The following is a 23,491-nucleotide window of genomic DNA, read 5'->3' as shown; positions in this document are numbered from 1 at the left end:
CACTCTTGGATGTGTGGCTGTCTCCAGAGGGTGGTTTACCTACCAGGGACACACTCTTACAGAAAACTCCCTCTTCTTCTCTCAGTAGCTATCACCTTCCAATAACTACTTAACAAGAGGTGAGACTTTATGTCTACTTCTCTCCATGCTGGAACTTTCCCTGACATGAGTCTGTGCAGATTTTATGAATGCTGTGACCACACTTGTGAGCTCATATGGCAGCTGACCTGTTACTTTCAAAAAACACTCTTTCTCATGGATCTTATAACCTTTTTGTCCTTTCTTTCACCACGATTCCTTGGGTGAAGTGGTGTGATGTAGATGTCCCAATCAAGACCAAGTGTTTTGAAGCCTCTTATTCTCCACATCTTGATCAGTTGTAGTCCTCTGTGTCAATTACTGTAAAGAGAAGCTTCTCTGATAAGGGTTGAGAGAAACCTAATCTATATGTGTGGTGCTAAATCATTAGGAGTTGGTTTAAAAGCCTATCTTCATTCTTGTTTCTAAAATTTTCCACAGGAGGTCTTACACTATCCAATCCAGATTAGAGAGAAGAAACTTAATTTCTTCTCTCTTCTAGGGGAGGGGTTTGAGAGTCCCATGTTCTGTTTGCTGTGTTGGGATGCTAGTTCATCCTGACAAGTTGCTCCTGAACTCATTATTAGCAAAGCACTAGTGTGCCGATTAAAATAGGGAGATGTGTAGGTCTACTAAGAGGAGATGTATTGCTCAACTCATTTATCCTGGCATTTATTCTCATGAATCCAGTACCCCTGATACTCTACTGCACATTAACTATTTAACAAGTGCACTGGGTGATTTTAATACTACTTGATACCTAGTATCTTAGTAGAGAATGCTCTTTTTTTCTAATTTTTAAATTTTAATGATTTTATTTATTTACATTCCAGGCATTGTTCCTCCTCCCTTCACTCTCCCATAGTTCCTTATCCCATTTCTCCTCCTCCTTGCCTCTGAGAGGGTGTTCCCCTCACCAGACCTCCCCCTTCCCTGGGGCATCAAATCTCTTGAGGATTAGGCTTATCTTCTCCAGCTGAGGACAGACCAGAAAGTCCTCTGCTATATAAGTGCTGGGTGTAGGGCCTTGGATCAGCCCACATATGTTGCCTAGTTGGTAGCTCAGGCCCTGGGAGCTTGTTGGGGTCCAGATTGGTTGAGACTGCTGGCCTTTCTAGGGGGTTACCCTTCCTTCAGCTTCTTCAATCCTTCCCTAATTCAATCATAGGGGCCTGCCACTTCAGTCCAATGGTTGGGTATTTTGACTGTAGTTAGTAACCCCATCTCTCCTCTTGAGGCCCTGTCTATCTACTGGAGGTGGACACTTTGAGTTCCCTCTACCCATTGTAGGGCACTCTGACTAAGCAAGAGTCTCTTGCCACCCTGGTCTTGGTACTTTCTAGAGGGTCCCCCATTTCCTACCTCCTGAGACTGCATAGTTCCATTCATTCTCCTGGTTGTCTGAGCTTCTCTATTGCCCCCCTCCGTACCTGATTCTGTTCCCCTTTTCCCCTCTCCTACACAGGTCCCCCCTTCTCTGCATCTCTTGATTAATTCTTCCCCCTTTTTAGTGGTATTGAAACATCTTCATGTGGGCCTTTCTGCTTTTTACACTTCCTATGGACTGTGGGTTGACCAACTATCATAGTGACCAATCACTGCCAAAGGTGGTAGTTAGTTACCATTCTTACCATTCTTTCTTGTGGTCATTCCTTTTCAGTTAAGTAAGTAAATACTGAAGTATATTTTTGACCTGAGCCACTCCCCAGCAAATGCAAACACACCTAAAAGTAGGTATGCATTTTCCCCTTTATCATTGTTGGCTGTAGGGGGATGCATCAAAATCCTCTCAAAACAATGTGTCTGGATTAATGATTAATTACCAAATAACATTTGTATGTGTAAATGGTACATGGGAAAATGAGAGGAAAGATTAAATGTTGGTATTCATGTTGTTTCAGATATTTTGCCTGCTTGCAGTGGACAAAAACAGAGATTAAGTTTTCACTGATTTCCAGAAGAACATTAGAGCTACTGAGTAAAATTTCATGATTTATTTGTGAATATTATGTTAGCAAACTTTGATCCAGAAATATTTTAAGGGTGAGTGCACACACACACATACACACACACACACACACACACACACACTAAGAAGTTCCTGGACAAAGAGAAAGACAGAGACAGACAGACAGACACACACACACTCACACACACATACACACACAGAGACAGAGACAAAGACAGAGAAAGAGATTATGTTCTATTAAATATTGCATGTACTGGGGCTGTAGAGATGGCTCAGTGGATACTAAGACTTTCTGTAGAAGTGTGAGTACCTGAATCCAGTTTCCCAGAACTCATTTAAACTGGGAATCATTGTCTGTAATCTCAGGAGTCCTAGGGAAAGATGGGAGGCAGAGAGGGGGAAATCCCTGAATTTTAGTTGGCCTCTCTGTTGCCATGATAAAACCCTGACCAAATCCACTTCTAGGGAAAAGAGTGTATTTGCTTACAGATTGCAACCCATCATTAAGAGAAGCTGAGGTAGGAACTCAAGGTAGGAATTTGGAGGCAGGAACTGAAGCAGAAGCCATGGAGGAACACTGCTTGCTGGCTTGCTCTCTGGCTCATGCTTGACTAACTTTCTTACCCAGTCCAGGACTACTTGCTCAGGAACAGTAACTCCCACAGTATGCTGGGCCCTCCTACTTCAATCATTAACAAAGTGCTTCTGCAGACATTCTCACAGAGGGATCTGATGGAAGCCACTTCCCAGTTGAGGGTCCCTCTTCCCAGTCGTGTGAAGTTGACAACCAAGATTAGACATCACACCCTGGAGCTTGCAGTCCAGCTAGCCTCAAGTACATATGAGTAAACCAACACAAGATCCCTGTTTGAAGAAGGCAGAAGGTGGGTACTGATGCTTGAGGTTATTCTCTGACTCCCACATATATGTTGTGGCAGGTGTGCACCTGTGTGTGTGCACACATGTGCAATGCACACACACACACACACACACACAAAAGTTATCCTTTGACTCCCATACAACTGCTGTGGCAGGTATGCACCTGTATGTTCACACACAACGAGATTTAAAAATGCATTTACTATACGTAGACATGTATCACCTTATTTCGTTTCTTGTGGTCTTTAAAGCAATATGTTCATGGTACAAAAATCTACAGAAATGTTATGGAACCAGGTCTGGAAAGCTCAGCTGTTTGTTTCAGTGAGTACTGCTGAAGTGTAATTCAGAATCCTGTGGCTGAAAGGACAGAGAGCTTGAGACCATTTTCTAAACTCAAAGCAGGATACTGCTCCACAAAGGTATGCCTTGTTAATGAGAGTGTTCAACCTAAGCTTTTATGAAAATCGTTCCGATTAATAGGCTTCTAGGATGGAGATGGCGTGTGGTTATGAATTTCCATTTCAGCTCACTTTGTGCAAGAGCAATCATCCTTAAAGGCTCATAATTTCTTTTAATTGGATATTTCATTACCAGGCAAGGGTACAGAGCAAAACTAATTTTCCTCACATTTTATTTCACCCACTTTGTTTGTTGGCAAGTGCACAGCCTTCACAAACAATCATTGTTCCTATTTCTAAAAACAATTTTCAGAACACAGAAGAGCTAAGTATTCATTTTTTATGCCTCAGTTTCCCCTTTGAAGAACTGGTTGACCACCAGCTAGACTGCTAAAGCAAAATAGCTAGATAGATAGCTAGATATATAGATAGCTAGATGGATGGATGAATGGATGGGTGAATGGACAGACAGACAGACAGAGACACACTAAATTGAAGAGGCTCTTTCCTCACTGAACTTCCACATATATTATCATCTCATGAAGAATGACATATTTTGCTTGAATGACTTCTCTGTTTCTGTTTGGAGATGACTATGCCTCTCCAGTAAAGTTTGGGATGGTCCAAAGAGTTGCTGAGTTGACATGGTAATGCCCAGGTTAGCCTTACCTGCCTCATTCTATTGCCGACACAATCCTGGTTGAGTCCTAGAACTTTTGAATCCATTTCTCATTTGCTTTTACTTCCCTTTGGGTCTCAGCTGACATCAAGAAGTTGTTTATGGAACAGAGAAATTGCTCAGTGGTTGAGCAGTGTTCACTGATCTTTCAGAGGACCCAGGCAGCTCACAATCCTCTATATCCTACTGCCACCAAAGAGGTATCCCTTCCTGACAGTATGGCATCAAGCATAAATGCAGACCAATTCTATTGAGTGCCACATCTGTGCACACCCTTATCGGTGAATCCATCCCTCACAAGCAGCTCATCAATCCCTTCTCACTCTGCACTCCTGAGCTCCTCTCTAGTCTCTCCAACCTTCAAGTTCCCATCCCATCATTTCTTCTTGTTTTGCCATTTGTCCTTGCTAAGATCAAATTCCACTTACCACTTAAGTATTCCTGGTTATCTGTTAATTTCCTTCTTTATTTTTTATTTTATTTTATTTTATATTTGAAAAATGTAAACATAGCAAATATCATCCATACCTTACATATTGAACATAACCAGTTGGGGAGACCTTTCTTTGGACCCTTCTTCCCAGGAACATGGATCAAGGGACCCTCCTTAACTTAGCTCTTACCCCAGGACCCTGTTCTGTTGACTTAGAATCCTGTACAGGACTCATTTTCCAGCTCATTTTTCTGCTAGATTCCTGCAGGAGCATAGCTCTTCATAGGGGTATTTCCCATATCCATACACACACCCCTATCTCAGTGAATCCTTTCTCCTCATGGTTGTTATAATAACTGTATTACAGTAACTTAGTGACCCCTTAATCCATTTTTGGAGTCATTTCCTGTCTAAGTAGCAAGGCTCCCTGAGGCAGGAACACACTGCTCTTGTTATTGTTTCCTCTTTAGTGCCTGGCTCATTTCCTGGAGTGTAACAGTCACTCCATAAATATTCATTAATGAATGAATTAAATAATAAGCGAGGAAAGAGGCCTGCATAATGTTAATGTAAGGGTCAAATGAAATTATGTAGGCCAGGCACCTTTGAACATATTAAAGTGTAAAAGCAGGCATTTTATTCCTTTTTTCCCCTTTAGCGAGGGATAAGCCTAGCTCCACTTTTATCCTCCTATCTTCTGAGCCACCTTTCTGCCCTCATTCATAAATCTTCACAGATTCCACTCACACAAGAAGACTCCGAGGACCAGGTGGGTTGATGGAGTGTTCTCAGCTCCCTCACATATTTATGCCTAATGATCATCTCTCCCATATGTCCAGTTACTTCTGCCAGATTAAAAGAAACAACCAGGCTGATACCCAGGAACCTTAAATAGCTCTAAAAGAAGGGTATGAGCTTATCCCCTTGAGTATGTCTGCTGGAGGATTCTGTGCAGGGGCAAGATGCAGCTGGATTGATGATGACTTAAGGACAGCATTCTCCCTGTGAAGTTTGTTCTTTTAGGATTGTGTATGTAGTAGGCTTTGCCAAAGACAATCTTAAATATTTACTAACCTTTGTTGAATAGATTAACTTCAACGAGAGTATCATGTTTATGGGGTCCTTAGTTTTAGCTGTTTGTAAAAAAAGTTCACCACTGGTCTTGCTCTCACCAGAAACTGCACCCTTGGCATATCACATGCAAATATTCTTTGTGATCTCGAACCTGAATTGAGTCTGTCTGTTTCTTTTTTTCCTACCTCTGTTTCATCTATCTTAAACCCCAGTGAAGACTTCAAAAAAACTCTCAATTCTCCTTTGTTTCCTGCATCCCTGCTTTCTTCCTGAAGGCTTTTAACTCTTTATTCAACTTATTCTTGGAATCAGCTATCCACTGAACAAATTTACCTCTTCTCTAAAGCTGCATTTTAACCTCTCTTTAGAGATAGACATGCCTTCTTCTGGGGTGACCTAACTTGGAGACAGTCTTTCACTTATTTGCATAACTCCAGGAAACAGTGCCCATCATTATGAGTGTGGCTCATGCTCGTGGAGATCTTGACCAGATATGGACACTATGTCCTATCTTCTTGTTCTATGGGTTCTACACTGTGCCTTTTGAGTTCATAGCCCTTAACTCTAAACACCATTTTAAACCTTCCAGTATGCCTGATTCTCTATTTTTATATTTTAAAGTTTTATTAAAATCTTATTATAAAGAACTTAAAAAAATCATGTAGTAAAATAGACAACATATTCTACATGCCTCTTTGAACTTCTATACAGTTCTCCATACAATGGAGTTGACAAAGATTAGCTATAGCATACAAGCATATTGTCTGTGCTCCATATTTAAGAATTGTGATCTGGCTAGGGAGATGGCTCAATGGTTAATAGTACTGACTGCAAAAGCACAAGGACCAGAGTTGGAATCCCCAGAACCCATATAAAAAGTCAGGCATGGTCACATATATTTGTGATCCCAGCATTCTGAGGGCTTGAGACAAAGAAAAACCTTGAAGATTGCTAATTGCCAGCCTTGGTACAGGCTCAGTGAGTAGTCTAGTCTCAAGGTATAAAATAGAGAGATATAAAATAGGTCATCCCTCATCATCTCCTGGAGCCCACCAGTGTTTGAGTACACAACACACACATACAGAGAGAGAGAGAGAGAGAGAGAGAGAGAGAGAGAGAGAGAGAGAGAGAGAGAGAGAGAGAACAGAGAGGTAGAGAGATGGGTGGAATAAGAATTTTAGAACATGCCTGACATCCATAGCAACACGTGCTTCATGCTTCTACCTCCCAGTAATTTATAAATTTGAGGGTGGAAGGCAGTTGTTAAATTTCCTCAAACCTCAAATGCAAACATTACTTTAATGAGGAAAGGCTCATGAATAAGATTCAGGGGAATTTGAGTTCAAAATGTAATTTTGCTAATGAAAATGTCTCATTTTTTTTTGTCTCTCATAAACTTGAAAGCCTCAATAAGACTAGTGAAACTTTAAAAAGTTGAAAAGCTTGTAAAGCTTAGTCTGTGATGATCCAATTCTGTTGCTTTTCTCACTTAAATGTCATCTATCACTTAAGGCAATAAGCAAAGATTTAAAACAGACTAAAGCCTGCCTAAGTCTTATGATCAAAATTGGAAAACATTTTAAGTTGATGGGACTTTTTTTTAACAATTTTTCACATATGTATGTATGTATTTGTGTGTGAGTGTGTGTGTGTGTGTGTGCATGTGCATGTGTGGGACTCATGCTACAACATGTATGAGGATGTCAGAGGGAAAATTTTCAAGTCAGTGTTTTACCCTGTAGATCTCAAGGATCAAACTCAAGTTATAAGGCTTATTCATAAGTGCATTTATCTGCTGAGACTTGTCACCAGTTCTTGATTACAAATTATGATATTTCTGTAAAGTACATAAAGTCGTTGTCACATGAGTATGAGGACCTAGATTTGATCCACAGAGCCCATGTAAAGAAGCCAGGTATGGTGATGTGAGGAATCCCTAGCATTATTGAGGTAGAGACACAGGAAGATCTCTGAAGTTTACTGGCCAGGGTAGCTTAGCCAAATCCAGTAGCCTCCAGTTCCAGTGAGAATACCATATCTTAAAATAATAAGGATTAATATGGTGGAAGACTCTTGGTCTTTGTTGGCCTTGAAAAAATACAAACACACACACACACACACACACACACACACACACACACACACGCACACACGCACGCACGCACGCACGCACACACACACGCACGCACACACGCACGCACGCATGCACGTACTCTAGTAGGTCTGTTCCATCCCACAGCTGTTGAATGCAGTGTCTATGTTGGTGCTGCTTCAGTCCACTTCCCTTGTCCTCAGCCAGATGCTGATCCATGCGTCCATGGCTCTCCCCATTGGTCATCTTTTTGACATTTCAGATTTACAATGATGATTGAACACAAAAGGTGAAATTACTAAATTAAAGTAAAACATCTTTCCAGCTTAATTTCCTGTCCAACTAAATTCTCTCCCTTCCCCAAGTCTTTTTATGTGTTCATGCAGTATAGCATGTGTATAGTGTATGTGCATGTGAGTGAATGTGCAGGGTTGTGTGAGTGAAGAGGGCAGAGGAGGATGCCCTGTGTCCCGATCTATCACTTTTCATAGCATCTCCTCGAAGCAGATCTTTCACTGAATGTGGAGCCAGGTTGACAGCCAGGAAAACCCAGAGATCCTTGCTATCCTCCTGTCTCTGCCCTTTACTTTGCTGGGTTTACAAGTGTGCAAAGCTGTGCTCTCCACAGAGTTACTTTTGAAAATGAGAACTTAAGAAGAGCACAGTTCAGTACTCTGAACTGATGTTCCTTTGTACCTAAATACAAATTCAGATTCTCCTGGGTGGCTTTTGAAGTGCTCAGTGAGCTGGTCTTTGCCTACACACACATATTCATTCATTCTCTCTCTCTCTCTCTCTCTCTCTCTGTCTCTCTCTCTCTGTTCCCTTTCCTGATTCCCTCTCTCTCTCTCCCTCTCTCTCTCAGCTACTCTGTGTCTCTGTCTGTCTTTCTCCTCCCTTTTTGTCTCCCTCCCTTCCCTCCCCTCTCTATGTACATGTATTCCTGTGGGTATGTGGATGTCTGTGAAATGTGTGCATGCATGTGTATGAGTGTGCATATGGAGGCCATAGGATGACATCTAAAGTTGACATCTTCTTCAATCATTGTCTGTTTTGGAGATGGAAGCTTCTCTCCTGGACCTCACTGATTTGGCTAAGCTGGCCTGAATTGTGAGCCTTAGAGTAGTACCTCACCCTCATCCATGCTTGTGAGCCAAGCACTTTACCCACCAGACAATCTCCTTTGCCCCTCTGGCTGCTTTGTGATGTTATCACCCTCCTGTTCCCTGTGTCGTAGATGCGGTGGCTTTTTGTTCCTTGGATCTAATGGCTCCTTCCCAGTGGAGATCTTGCACTTGCTGGTTTTGTGGCTTTGACTTCACTTGCTCAGACTTGATTTCCCCATGTCAATCACGTTACTTCACTATTCACTAACAGTATCAGCATTAGCATCACACCAAGTTTTCTTGATATTTGAGACCAAGTTCACTGACAGCTCTTTTGAAAGCCAGATCTTGATCAGCAGTCCTATGCCTCAGACAACTCTATTATACAGCCATGCTTTGTGACATTTATTAGGACTTATTATTAGAGGTGAATTTACTTGTTTACCTTATTTTCTGACCCCTTCAATGAGGGGTTTTTCATGGGCAACAGAGTTTCTCTCTGCTTTATTCATGTATATCCAATAACCAGAGTACTCATTAAGATTGAATAGGCTTTCAATGGATATTTGTTGATTAACTGGCTTGCTTCAGGAAGATTGTAACATACCAGAGGCAAGTAGTGCTCACTGCAGTGAATGTTTCTTGCATTGCTGAGTTAAGGTGTCCTTTGTTCTTTTGTTTCTGTTGTTTGAGACAGAGAACTGTGTATCCCAGGCTGTCCAGGGACTGGCTGAGGCTGAAGATGACCTTGAATTCCCAGTCTTCTTGCTTTCAACTCTGAGGTCCTGGGGTTGCAGATCAATGTGCTAATATCCAGGTTTATGCAGTGCTGAGGGGGTGAACCCAGGGCCTCCTTGATGCAAAGCAAGCGTTTACCATCTGACTTACATCCTCAAGACTTCCGCATCTTCGACCATACATTAAAATGATTTTTAAAGTTCAGACTGAGTCTTTTGATTAGCAGCGATGAGAAAACATGTAAATTAAAATTAAATAAAGATTAAATTAAAAACAATACACATAAAAAACAATACATGTGCATCTCTCACCCTGTGTGTGTGCATGTCTTTTGTGTGAACATGCCTGCAAAGGCCAGAAGAAAGTATAGGATCCCCTGGAACTGGAGTTTTAGTATTATGAGCTACATGATGTGGGTGCTGGAAACTGAACTCAGGATATCTAGAAGGACAACAAGTACTCTTAACTGCTGAGCCGTGTCTCCACTCCCCAAAGAACATTTTGTTTTGGAGAAAGTATATGGTCCAAAATAAGCTAAGTGTACCTTATGGAGAATTGCACGAGAAATGCCACTCGTAGAGATCCAGTTGGAAGTCAGTATAATAGGCACTGTCTGAAAATTGTCGGGGGTCTGCAGAAAATATGAGATCAGAAAAAAAAATATAGAAGAAAAGTTGAAGTAGAGATGCTGTGGGGTTCAGTTAAGTGAATTTAAAATAGAAAAGGATTAGTTATTGGAGGATTCTGGGCATTTGTCAGTTTTGAGCAGCAGAGAAGAAAGTCTCTACTTATCCCCCGTTTCACAGGAAAATGAGAAGCGGAAAACAGGATCACTGCCTCTGAGATAGCATTGCCTCTGGTGATGTTGACTTCTCCTAACTTCTCTTGGAATATTTGTCTAGAACATGAATTTGTTTTCTTATTCCTCTTATCTCCTCTGTGGCTTATAATTCTAAGCACAGCCCAAGGGCAGAGACTGTTACATGCTTGCTCTTTGCATCCACTTATCAGCTAGTTTAATGTCAGGCCCCTGGTAAGTGCCCCAGGTACCCGACTCCCAGGGAAACATAAACATGTTCTGCTTTGCTGCAGACACAGGGTATTCGGGCACTTACATGATGCTCCTATCACCAGTATAGCACATCTTGTCTGTTTCTTCTTGTATCAGTTTTTATGTATTAGTTTGGGCTATCTGATAGCTACAGTGAATTCTCCTTTTTTTAATAGGTGACATGGCAAGCCTATGATGCTTTTCTCCAACACCGGAATGGGCTGAGCAGCACTGCAGAGCCTCCTAATAGGCTAAGGTCAGTTCTGAGTGGAAAGTCTTTAGTTTCTCCCAAGTCTTGTAGTAAGAATTCTGAGTGTGTGGATATGGAATGGCTCAATCACTGTAGTGTTATTGCCATGCATACTGGTGGGCACCAATAATCTTAGTGTGATAATCCCAGTGTGGGGCAAGGGGAGACAGGAAGATCCATGAAAGTCACTGACCAGCTGGTTTTACAGAACTTGTGAGCTCCAGGTTCAGTTAAAGAACCTGTCTAAGTAACTAAGATGGAAGTCTATAAAGGAAGAGAGCTAACATCAACCTCTGGTCTCCACATACACGTGTACAATGCTGTACATGTTGTACAATCACAATGCAGGTACTCATTGTAGTTGATGCATGGCCTTATAGAATATAATCTTGACATCTGGAGATATTGGAGGTAAAAATCATCCATATTCCCTATGACCAACGCTCTATACAATGCTTGGCCATCAACTCACATGTGCCTTTACCTTGTACTATTCTACACAATTGAATAATAATCATTGCCTCCAGCACCCTAGGCAAGGGAATGATGGGAAGCTTATGCCTGGAACTTTCTGGACTCTATCCCTGAACTTCTTACTATTGTTAGTGTGTGTGTGTATGTGTGTGTGTGTGTGTGTGTAGGCCAGGTATTGATATTGGGTGTCTTTTTTTAGTTGCTTTTGAAATGGTCTCTGACTGGGCCTGTCTTAGATAGTCAACAAGCCCCATGAAGCCTCCTGTCCCCACCGTCTCAGCTCTGGGCATGCAGGAACAGTTGATGCAGGGATAGCACTAGCTTTTGACATGGGTGTGGAGGGTCAAATTCAGGTTCTTGTGCTTGCTCAGCAAACTCTTTGTTGACTGATCTGTGTCTGTAGCTGCCATGTTGCTAGTAGTTCCAATCTTTATCCCATCTCTGACACGAGCAATAGCTTTGTTGAGATTTGTGAGTCACTGCAGCAAATTCTCAAGTCTCAGCATGGGCTTGGGACCTCTTGTGCTGTAGACACAAAATACCAAACATGAAGGTGCTAAGACTGATCTGCCAGGACCAGGAACTCCTTTTGTGGCTTTCCTGGGAGATAAGGTATGTATGCCTAGTGTTTTTAGCTACCTCCCTGTCACCCCAACCCAGTTGTCATAGGGGAAATATGAGAATGGGGTGCTGAGAAGTATGTGAACTTGGGAGACAGAGGAATACAAAGCACAGGGCTGTAGGGTTTCTTATGTTCTTTCTGAAGCAAGTGAAAAAGATTCCAATGGAATCAGGCTGCTAGGATTGTCCAGTGTGGGGACTGACAATTAATTCTAACAAATGCTTTTGTAGAGATGGCCAAGATTAAGGGCCTTATATGTTTTGTGACAACTCTCAACTGTGTTAGCTTGAGGACCATACTTCCAATCACATTTCTGGGAGGAGCACAATGAAATTACATCCTCTGCATAACAAGAGTCATGTCTGTTCCTCTCAAGCCCTGCCACTGCCTACTCTGCTGGATACTAGGGAGAGCTGTAATACAGGTGAAATTAAAATTTTCCACTAGACTGGACAAATCCAATAGCTAAAACTTGGAAATGCTCAGAAACCAAGTTGTCATTAAAACAAAAGAGACTCCAGCCTAGAATCAATATATGTTGTCACTTAAATAAAATTTATATTTGTAGACCTTAAGTTGGAAAGTTCTAAATAAATATTACTTATTTGGCCTTTTATTCCCTTTTCTTCTGCCCCTGAATTTCTTTTTATCTATCTATCTATCTATCTATCTATCTATCTATCTATCTATCTATCTATCTATCTATCTATCATCATCATCTATGAATCTATCAATTATCTACCCATGAATCTATCTATCAATCATCTATCTATCATCATCTATATCTATCATCATCTTCTATCATCCATCTAACCTATCTACCTAACTACATGCCTTTTTACCTACCTATAATCTTTAAAATATTTATCTCTTTCACTGTAAATACCATTGGTAAATAAATACCAATGACTAGCTGTAGCAAACTGCATCATGTAAGATTTTAAATTTTAGCAAATGATTAAATATCTAATTCCCACTCTAGTCAGTTTTTTAGAGAGGAAATAAGCAAATGATCAGGTACTTCTTTCATTAAATTGGTTTTTTAAAAACAAACAAACAAACAAACAAACTAATTTAAGCTCAAGAGCACAAAGAATGTTTTGGGTTTATTGGGTTCAAATAGCTCCTGGTTGTGTTTTGGTGTGGATCTGACATCAGTATTTCTTCAGTAACTATGCCCAGAAGAAAGGCTTCTGAGTGTCCTCTCAACACAGGTGGCTTGTGCTGTGTGGGAAGGACTCTTTGCTTAGATAGAAATGGTGTTTGTGAGGTGGCTAGCCATATTATGACCTACTTGGGCTTAAAGCTATGAAAGACTGTGCGAGTCTCAGGAAGAACTTTTCTGTGAACCTTAAAATATTGCACTTGATGTTTAGAAGATCCTAAGCTTTTGAATAAGTTCTGCACCTGGATGGATCGGGCTGTTCAGAGATCTCAGGTCTCTTCACATCGTAAGTAACATTTGTTCAATGGAAACTATTTTTATCTCTCTCTCTCTCTTTTTTTTTGTATATCGTTTTTCTTTTAAACTGTAAAAAACAAAGTTAGGATCAGGTCAGATGGCCCATCAGACCTTTCTGATTCTGACATCTGATCCTCTGAAACAGGCAGGCGTGGGGCAACACAGGTAGGATGCTTTGGGGCCAGCTGTATTGTGAGCCTATTCTATCAACAGGACATCAGCTCAGCTGCAGAGTCCAAAAGACAGCGCCTGGATGCTTTCCTTGTAGATTCTGGTCACCAATTCTCAAACAAGAATTCACAGAGGCCCCATCTCATCATCGTCACAGTTGGAGAGAATTATTGTACTACCTAAATTAGGCCAAGGACTGAGCCACAGTGGGGACTGAAGTGCCTCTTTCAAGCTGCAGTTCTCCAAGTCAGGGGAAAGGGCAGCATCAGAGGGAACTCACATCAAGGCTAATGAGGACCTTCCTGAAAGCAGCCATGGGAATACTTTAAAAAATCTCACCTCCTGCAAGTGCGATTTTCAACTCTCGCCTGTTCTTCAACAGAATGCTTTACTGTGTCTCCTGCCTGCTAGCCCACTGACTTAATTCATGGGGAGGGGAAATTGGTGCTTGCTGGCTCAGACCAGCTGGCTTTCACCTTTCACCTCCAGGACAGTGTGGCCGACCAATGCTTTCATTTTTCTTAAACAAAACAAAACAAAACAAAACCCTGTCTGCAGATACTGTCTTGGATCTCTGGTTGACCTCCAAACAGCTTCTTACTGCCCATCCCCTTTATACTCAAATACTTAAGTTTACCAAGTGTTTAACAATTTCATGCATGTATATAATATATTATGATTATATTCACCCTCATTACTCTCTCTTACCCCACCCTTTCACATTGTGAAGCCCTCTTCTTCCTATACTCTCAATCCTACTTCTTTTGTGTGTGTGTGTGTGGGTCTTGAACTGCTAACCACAGTGCCTGTGAGATCATGAGGGTAATATTCATGCTATGCACATGAGAAGTATTCCACACCACTGCTTCTCATCCTCTGGTGCTTACCTTAATTCCTTGATATTATTTGATCCTTGGGAGAATTTCCTGGTTAAATTTTTGTTATTGTTGTTAACACAAGCCAGGGTCATCTGGAAAGAGGGAATCCTAATAGTGGGATTGACTCCATCAGATTGGCTTGTAAGAAAGCCAGTGGGACATTTTCTTGATTAATGAGGGATATAGGAAGATCAAGTCCACTATGGGAGTTGCTGCCCCATAACCCTGGCAGGTGGTCCTGGATTGTATAAGTCCTGTGCCCCAAGGTTTCTGCTTTTGTTTCAGCCTCCAGGTTCCTGCCTTGAGTTCCTGCATTGGCTTCTCCTGATGATGGAATGTGATATGGATATGTAAGCCATATAAACCCTTCTCATTCTAAGTTGCTTTGGCCAGTGGTGTTTTGTCACAGTAACAAAAACCAAATTAGTACAGGGTTTTGACATCAACACTATGAGCACTGAAAAGCCATTTCTCAGACTTTAACCAGTTACTGGTCTTGGCGTTAAGTGCCACTTACTGCACTGACCAAGGTTGTGATTTGCTTACATGCCTTAAGTTAGGCTGTTGGTGCAGTACAAGACTGTATATGTATGTCTCTTCTCCTTGCTATATTGATTCAGTATCTGTCAAAGCCCCCAGCACTTCACTGGAAGCTGATTAATGATTGTTGAGTAAGAAGTGGTCTTCTCCAGATTGTCAGGAAGTATTTTATTCCACGAATGTGGTACAGCAAGAGTCTGTGTGGTGTGATGGATGGTGACCATTTTCTGCTAGGGATGTCAAGCAATCTCTCTTGCAAAGACTCCACTCTGTCATTTTCGCATAAAGTAGCTATAAGACAGGATGCTAATGAATGAGTGAGTTGAATTCCCGTAAAGCCTTATTTATAAAAACAGGTGTTGGAGAGCTGGGATATATGTTCAGTTGTTAGCATGTGCCTGACTGGTATGTATGAAGCCCTGGGATGGATCTTCAGGAAAGTGTCTTCTGAAATTTGTCTATAATCCCAGGACTGTAAAGGTGAGGAAAAGAAGGTCAGACGTTTAAAATGATCCTGAGCTACATGGTGAGTTCAAGGCTAACCTTGAATACATCAAGGTAAAAAATAGTGACAGGCTACCTGGGCATGTATGTGGGCTGAGGCTCAGAGTTCCATTTTCTACTTTTAATATAATAGATATAATGGTTCATTTCATCACAGTTTCAAGGACATGTTCAGGTCTCTTGTAGGTCTTCCCCTAAGTTAGAGTGAAAAGATCTTCATATTATGATCAAGATATCAACAAATCAACTATGTGTCATAACACTGACTCCAGGGTCCACTTGTGTTACATACGTGTTGGAGAAGACTTCAGACTGTCTGCTTAGGTGCTAAGAAACAATTTTTGTCTGATGGAAAATTTCATTTCCATTGTGCAGAAAGCAGCAGTCTCACCCACTGTAAGAAATCATGTTCTTTGGATTCTGTCAAGTGTGTGGTACAACTGTGAAGTTCGGCTCCTGAAATCTCTTTTTGAAACCCATTTCCCCTGCCAAAGGCCTGAAAACACTCAGAGTGAGTCAGCTATCATAATATTTCCTAAACCTGAAATAAAAAGCATGCCAAAAATAGTGGGATTTTAAGTTCATGTGGCTCTGGCACATTCCTCTCAACTTGACATCCCATGGTTTTAAATGTTACACCAGAGATAATACTGCAGCAGAGCAAGATCTATGGTGAAGACTGATATAGATAAGAGATACAAAAGGAATCGGAGGAATCTTTTCCCAAATGGTAATTTCTTCATTTCTACCTTTATAAAACATCAACTTATTTTTAAGAGTGGTTTTAATTTTACAGCATAGCTAAAGATATACAGCATCCCCTTGTACCTTCTGCTTCTATACAAGAGCAGGCTTTCAGGGCATCTTTATCCCAGGAGAGTGGTCCATTTGTTAGAGCTGATTTAGCCCCACTAATACACCATCAGCATCCACTTCTGGGTTTGCACAGTCTACTTGGGACAGACTATGTGTCCAACAGAATCATTTCGTTGCCCTAAGAATCTATATGGTCCTCTCTCCTCCTCTTCCTCTTCTCTGTTCTCCTCCTCTTCCTTCTTCCCACCTCTTTATTCTTTTTCCTCTCCTCTTTCCTTCTCCTTCTCATTCCTTTTGCTTTTTTGTAGAAGACAAAAGGAGAGGAAGGGGAAACATTATTCTTCCTCATGTTTTCTGTCTCACATCATGAGAGTTAGCAATAGTCTATACTAACTGTAAACAAAGACTTATATGTGTAAAATAATTAAGTAATGGAGACATTATTTTATTTTAGGGTGCTGGGGAAAAGGCCTTGTCAAGAAAATGTTTGATACACAAAAATGAGACTCTGAGTTGGGATCTTCAGCAGAGAGATAATAGCTGAGTATGGGGACGTGTGCTTGAAACCACAGTACTGGAGGCAAAGATAGGAGAGGCCTTGGGGTTCTCTGGTCTGAGAAACACGGTTCTAGGTTCACAGACAAGCTGTCTTATCTCAAGAAGTAAGGTGGAGAGTAACTAATGGGAGACATCAATATTGACTTCTGTCATCCTAACGTGTACATGAATATGTGCAACACACACACACACACACACACACACACACAGAGAGAGAGAGAGAGAGAGAGAGAGAGAGAGAGAGAGAGAGAGAGAGAGAGAGAGAGAGAAAGAGAGAAAGAGAGAGCAATAGTAGGCCTTAGATCTGAGAGAGCATGGGAAAACCATAGGGACTCTGTGGCAGTTTGTGAGTAGTCAAAAGCAGAGTGAGCTCAATGTCAGTGCAGGGTTCTGCACACAGCACTTCCCTCTAGGTTACTACTGTACCTACGACATTGAATAGTTTGAAGGCAAGATGTCACAGAGAGTCCTGCAAACCCCTTGCCTTAGAATAACCAAGAACTCAACTAAGAGAATGAGGCTGGAACGAAGTCAGATTTGAGAGGTGCGAGAACAGTGGGTTGCATCCAGGGACAATGTTCCTCCTGGGCCTCAGATTTGGAATTAGAATGTGCAGCTGGCTGAAGATGCATTAAGATGAGCATGAATTTCTGAGAAGGTCCTTCCGTTCAGTTTTCAGGCTGCAGACGTTGGTTGTGAGCTTCTTCATGTGGGTGCTGTGAACTGAACTCTGGTCTTTTAAAAGAGCAGTATACATTCTTAGTCTCGGAGCCAGCACTCCAGCCTCTAGATTTCTGTGAATAGCTAAATGTCTCTTGGGCTCCGTGGCACTGCTCAGCCTGCTACTTTCCAGTAGTGCAAGCATCTGACTCATGAAACCAATTACCACTTTCCCTGTGATTCAGACTCCAAATAGTAACAACAACCTCAGCGTTAAGCATAAGCACCTCTCTAGCGGCTCGTGAACAGTCAGGCTCATGTTCTTTATCCAGGAACGTATTCTTACTTTGAATTAAGCTTGAGTAGCACAGACCATGACATGCTTTTATACATAGCTTCAGCTACAAGTTTTGAATAGTCGAATGTGCACATTTCCTAATATTCAAAAACCAAGTTATTTCTAAAGCTTTTTGGTCACATCAAAATTCTATTCGGCACCTTAAATAAATATAGCTAACTGGTTGGTATTATTTGCCATATGACACCAGAGAAGCCTCTAACACACATTGAGTCACAGTATCTCTGGCTCAACATGCTCTCAGAGTTGATTATTCATTGTTTTATATAATTCCCAAAGCAGTTTATCAATACCACAAACAGACAAGCAAGCAAACACGCTCACCACCTAATAAGGTTTCAGAGTCCAGGGACCTTTCACTTGTGACATAATGGTGTCACAGCATGGTCCTGCTTATTGTATTCAGTTGGGGAAGCTGAGAACTGCCAGGCCTTTTGAAGTTCACTTGTTTTTCACAGCTCATCAGTCTGTGAGAACCAGAGTCCTCACAATGTTGTGTGGTCAGATTCTTACCACACATTTTTTTTTTTTTTTGCATTGGGAACACATTAAATTTATACATATTTTTCAAACCTTTATTTCGCTTGGATTTCCTGTCATGATCTCCACTGTATTTTATTATTTTATTCTATCTCTCAGTGTGAGTGTTTTTATGCTATAGCCTGTCTTTTAGTTACTTTGTGGGTTCTTTCTTCCACCATTCTCTACCCCCTTTTCTCCACCCTTTCAGCCTCTTAACACGTTAGGTGAGAAAAAAGAATAGAGGGGAAAGGGGGCAATGATATCCTCAGACTAATTTCTGCTGATTAGGGACATCAAGTCTCTTGGGGCAAGTTTGATCTTCACTGTCAAGATATCTAATATCATCTTTGTTCTTCTTTGCTTATGACTACATAGCAAACCAAAACCAACAGCATCCAACCAATAACCCACCACTAACCAATAGCAGACTATCTATAGGGACTCTAGCATTTATATACCCTCTCAACCATCCCCAGAATCCCAAATGTCACACAGCTACAGAAACTACCTGTGACTGGCAAAACCACACCCCTATTAAAGCACAAGAAAAATCATTGCCAGCTGGTGTGGACAATCTGAAGCAGCCCTTCACCCCGATACCTGGGATTAGAATGAAAACACATTCTTATAATATGTCTGTGTTTTTAAAGAAGCTAAAATCTTACTGTAGGATGCAGGCACACATGTGTGTGTAATGTGTATGTATTTGTAGAGGCCTAAAGACAATCACAGCTGTCATTCCTTGGGCATCATCCACATTGATTTTTGAGATTAGCTAATACCTTGCCAAGGGGGCAATGGTGGCTTAGCTGGTGAACCTTGAGATCCCCCTGTCTCTTTCTCTCCAGTGCTTGGATAGAAATATATGCTAGTGAGTTAGCTTTCCTTTTCCCTTTCTTCTTTTTGTAAAATACTGGCTCTGGGACTGGAACTCAGGGTTGTCCGGCAAGCACTCTGCTGACGCTCTTCACCCTAGTTTAGTGACATAGGAAACAGGAAAGCAGCCAGCAGGTCTAGTAGCACAGCAACGAGGATTCAGAAAGCGCGCATTTCTGCTCCCATTCATCGTTCTTTTTTTAATTACTCTTAATCTACAATGGTTTAAATTTTTTGTGTGTTATTTAACTGAAGGAAAAGTGGTAGGAAGGACAGATGGACAATGAGCCTGAAAACTAACTTTCCCTTCCTCTCTTTTAACAACAAATGGGTGGCGAGTGTGTTGGTTCTCTAGGAGAGTCTAGGGTACAGCTTCATAGCCACCTTTGGGAGACACTATAGACTGAAACCTAATTTAGGGTTTCGGGAGGTGATGTTCCAGCGTGACTGCGACCTTTTGTTTTTATTATTATTTCTTCATTTAAGTATTCTTGGCACTAGTATGTATTAAGCCTGGGCTCTCACTCATGAGTTTCTTTCACCTTTTACCAAATTCTGTGCTGACTCCTCCATGTACAGAGCTGAGCTAAGTAGACAGTACAGGGACTGGTGATTGAAGATTTGATTGAGATCTCGTAAGTGATGGACAAGGACCCAGAAGTAGCATTTACTGAGAGGAATTTTAAACATTATGTCAGCCATGGAGATGGGATGTATTTGTTCAGTTTATAAAAATTACATTCTACCCTCCAAATGCAAATGTACAAAAAAGTACTTGAAGGAGGGGTTTATCTTCTCCAGAGGATCCAACACATGAAGTACAAGGTGAAATCCTGCCCATGGCCATACCATCGCCACCCATGGTGGTCATTCAAGAGTAACTATCAAAGCACACACATTTCAGGTTTGATTTCCAGCATCAGTCTTTGGCTCTTCCTCTCCAATTCCCAACAGCAAATATGCTGTCAGTTGATTCAGATGCCAGCCCCTTTGTCTCTCTAAAGCTAGCCTGGCTGCATAGAGTCAATGACCTTTCCAGTGCTGTTTTCCCAGATCTGTTGCTCTGGCTGCCTTATTACAGTTGGGCATAGGTAAGCATTACCAATGCATAAACTTTTCAGTCAAAGTCCTAGTCCCAGCTTCCTCCACATGCTGCGACTTTGCCCAAGGGGACTTATTAAGCTCTGTTCATCAGCTCAGACTCAAAGCTTATGAATACAACACAGTCTGGACTCCCTGACTTAACATCTTTGCTTCCATGTATACAGGCTTTCCCTGTGGTTCAAGTATAGAATATTGCAAGGAGGAAATTGCCAACCAATAATGGATACTCTTGGGATGGAGAGAAGACTTAGCAGTTAAGAGCACTTGTGGTTCTTACAGAGGACCCAGGTTCTGTTCCTAGCACCCTTGCACCAGTTGACAACTATCCATAATTCCAGTTACAAAGAACCCAATGCTCTCTTCTGACCTCCACAGGCACCATGCATGCTAATTGTATACAAACATAAATGTAAGTTCAACACCCATATAAATAAAAACATAAATCTAAAAAAAATTAGACACTTGTTATTTTTCCAACTTTGGGTATACTGCCATTTTGTGTGATCCTATTTATTTATTTAAGAAGACAGCCACATAGTGTTATCTCTCTCTTTCTTTTTGTTTTTCATTTGAAGACTATTATTCATAGTCCTGAGTAGAAAAAAGTGACATCTTAGCTTAAAACATGTGGAGGATTTGGCTGGAAAATCTTAGATACAGAGATAAAGGTGTAAACACAAAAATTTGCTACCATATAATTTTTTTCCTTTTTAGCTTTTAACATGTATTTATTTATTTTATGTGTATGTGTGTGTGATTACCTGAGTGTATGTGTACCATGTTTATCAAGTACCCATGAAGGCCAGAAGAGGTCATTGGACCTATAGTTGTAAGCAGTTGCGACCTACTGCGTGATTCCTAGAGCACAAAATTCGTGACCTTTGTAAAAGAAGTGACTATTGCTAACCACTAGCTAAATCCTTAGCCTGTTTCTTGTTTTAACTAAGAACTGAATGATGAAATTGATGATGAAAGTTAGCTTATTTCAAATATTTTTATATTAAATGAGAGTTCATAAAGTTAACAAGTTTTTACTTCATTTGATAAAATGTGTACCCCAAGCTACAGCTTTGCATACATTAATACTGTTGGGTCTACAGATGAAAATGCCTGCCCTGGAAGAAAGACTATTAACTTTAGTGTTAGAAAGAGCCTCAGCAGTCTACCTCTAAGACCATGTATCTCCTGTCTCCCTGTCTATCACAGCTACTCTCAAGCTAGGAATAGAAGTTGTAAAGCAAATACTCACATAAATCTCATTAGGCAAAAGTCTAGAGAATTTAAATTTTTCTAATTTTCCAACCCCCCCCCAGAATTATTTCCAGCTTTCCCTTTATATCAAAAATAAAAGAAGATTCTTTGCAAATAAAATATTTTCTATTTCTTGTGCAAGAGATGGTGATGAGAAAATAATGTTTCTTAGAAAGATTTGTGAGCTTGAAAACTCAATGTCTTTTGAGTTATGTCAGCAAGCCCAAGCGCTTATTGGTTTTCTTCCTGCTTTGATGAACAAGAGCAGAGTTAGCAAAAGCAAATAAATAAAGTAGAGAGATCTTAAATGTTCCATTATGTGGAGGTCCTGGCAATTTGTAAATCTTGGCACTGTGCATAAGTAGGCACGTGTGAGCCTACCCTCTCATTCCCAGGCTGCCTGCCCTCCTGTTCTACTCTCCTGGTCCCTCATTCTCTACTCATCCTTCTCCCTCACGTCTCTCTCCAGTTCAGCAATATATTTCTAGTTTTCTTATGTGCCACTTGCAAATCAATACTCACTTCTATCCAGTGTGAGCTGTGGCCACTCCAGAAGCCATCATTTCCATCCACTCTGCCGTCATGTATCCTCAGCAAATGAAAAATAACAATGTTTTCAATTTCAACAAAACTCCCCGTTCGGACTTGACACTCCATGAATTTTCACTTCCAGAATTTTCTAAAATAAACAGCTTAAAAGACTTACCTTTTAACTTGAAGATTGAAGGGTTTTCAAGAAAAAAATATATTGTATTACTTAGGAAAAAACTGTAATCAGAAAGGATATTATTTTCCAGTTTTTCATTCTTGTATTTTAATTTTTAGTTTTAGGTTATAAAAGTAATTCAGTATATGACTTGAAATTATGGAAAATCACATTGGATAAAATTTAAAAATTGCTTGTTATGAAATGAATGAGAAAAATACAGCTTCGTTTGAGGTTTCTTTCTTTGGGTTATTTTACAGTTAGCTCTGGGTATTGGAATAAAAATGGAGGCATTCTTTCTGAGTGCCAGTTTCCATCCCAAATAGATTAGGTTTGATGTGTTTTTGGGTTTTCTCATTTATTGAACATGAATGAGAAATTACATCCATATGTCATGTCATTGGTGGGTTACTTTTGATTGTCAATTTGAGTGGAGAGTAGCTAGGAGATTAGTGAATTGTACCCCAGGGCATTTCAAAAGAGAGGTATCTAACGGGAAAACATCTCCCACAGGTGGGGCGTGCATCATCTCCACTTCAGAGTCCAGATGGAATGCACGAGGAGAAGAGAGAAGCACCTGCCATGCAGACATTCTTTTTCTCTCTGCATCTTGACAGCCATGATATAAGCTATTCTCCTCTAGCATGCTACAAGTAGCAACTGAAACTATGAACTCAAAGAGATTATTTTTTTCCATCATAATTTTCTCAGGTATTTTCACAAAGAAATAAAAAAACTGCCTGACACAAACAGTTGAAGTGTGAAGAATCATGATCTTTGTCCATTTGATTCTCTGTCCTAAGAGGCTGTGGTGGTCCAGCACTTAGAAAAGTGAGTGAATCAATAGAAATACACAAAAAGTTTAAATTTCACTATATTAGTTTTATACTGTATTTATAAATTATCATGGCCCCATTTTATTTGGTTCATATATTCAGAGTGTGTATGTGTGCATGTGTGTGTGTCTGCGTGTGTGTGCATGCATTTGTGTGTAGGTGAGAGGTTAACATGGAGTGTCTTCCTCATTTACTCTCCACTATAAATTTTGAGACAGGGTCTCCCCTTGAGCTTGGAGTCTGGAACTTACACATTAGTGTGGTTAGCAAGCACTAGACATCCCACTATCTCTGTCCCTCCAACATTGCTATTACAGGCATATTGATTCTTTTTCTTTTTTTTTTTATTGATTTAAGTTTTATTGCATTATGATGAGAAAAGATACATAATTTCAATTTATCT

General features: G+C 40.7%; 1 long non-coding RNA gene across 1 annotated transcript; it reads left to right on the top strand.

The window, feature by feature from the left end:
• Window positions 1-13,192: 13,192 nt before the first annotated feature.
• LOC116099109 lies at window positions 13,193-23,004 on the top strand. Its single transcript, XR_004122083.1, has 2 exons — window positions 13,193-13,297; window positions 22,766-23,004. It is a non-coding gene; the product is annotated as an uncharacterized LOC116099109 (long non-coding RNA).
• The last annotated feature ends 487 nt before the right edge of the window (window positions 23,005-23,491 follow it).

This window comes from Mastomys coucha, unplaced genomic scaffold (assembly GCF_008632895.1).
Source record: "Mastomys coucha isolate ucsf_1 unplaced genomic scaffold, UCSF_Mcou_1 pScaffold20, whole genome shotgun sequence".
Taxonomy (NCBI): domain Eukaryota; kingdom Metazoa; phylum Chordata; class Mammalia; order Rodentia; family Muridae; genus Mastomys; species Mastomys coucha.
This window is presented reverse-complemented; position numbering and strand designations above follow the sequence as displayed.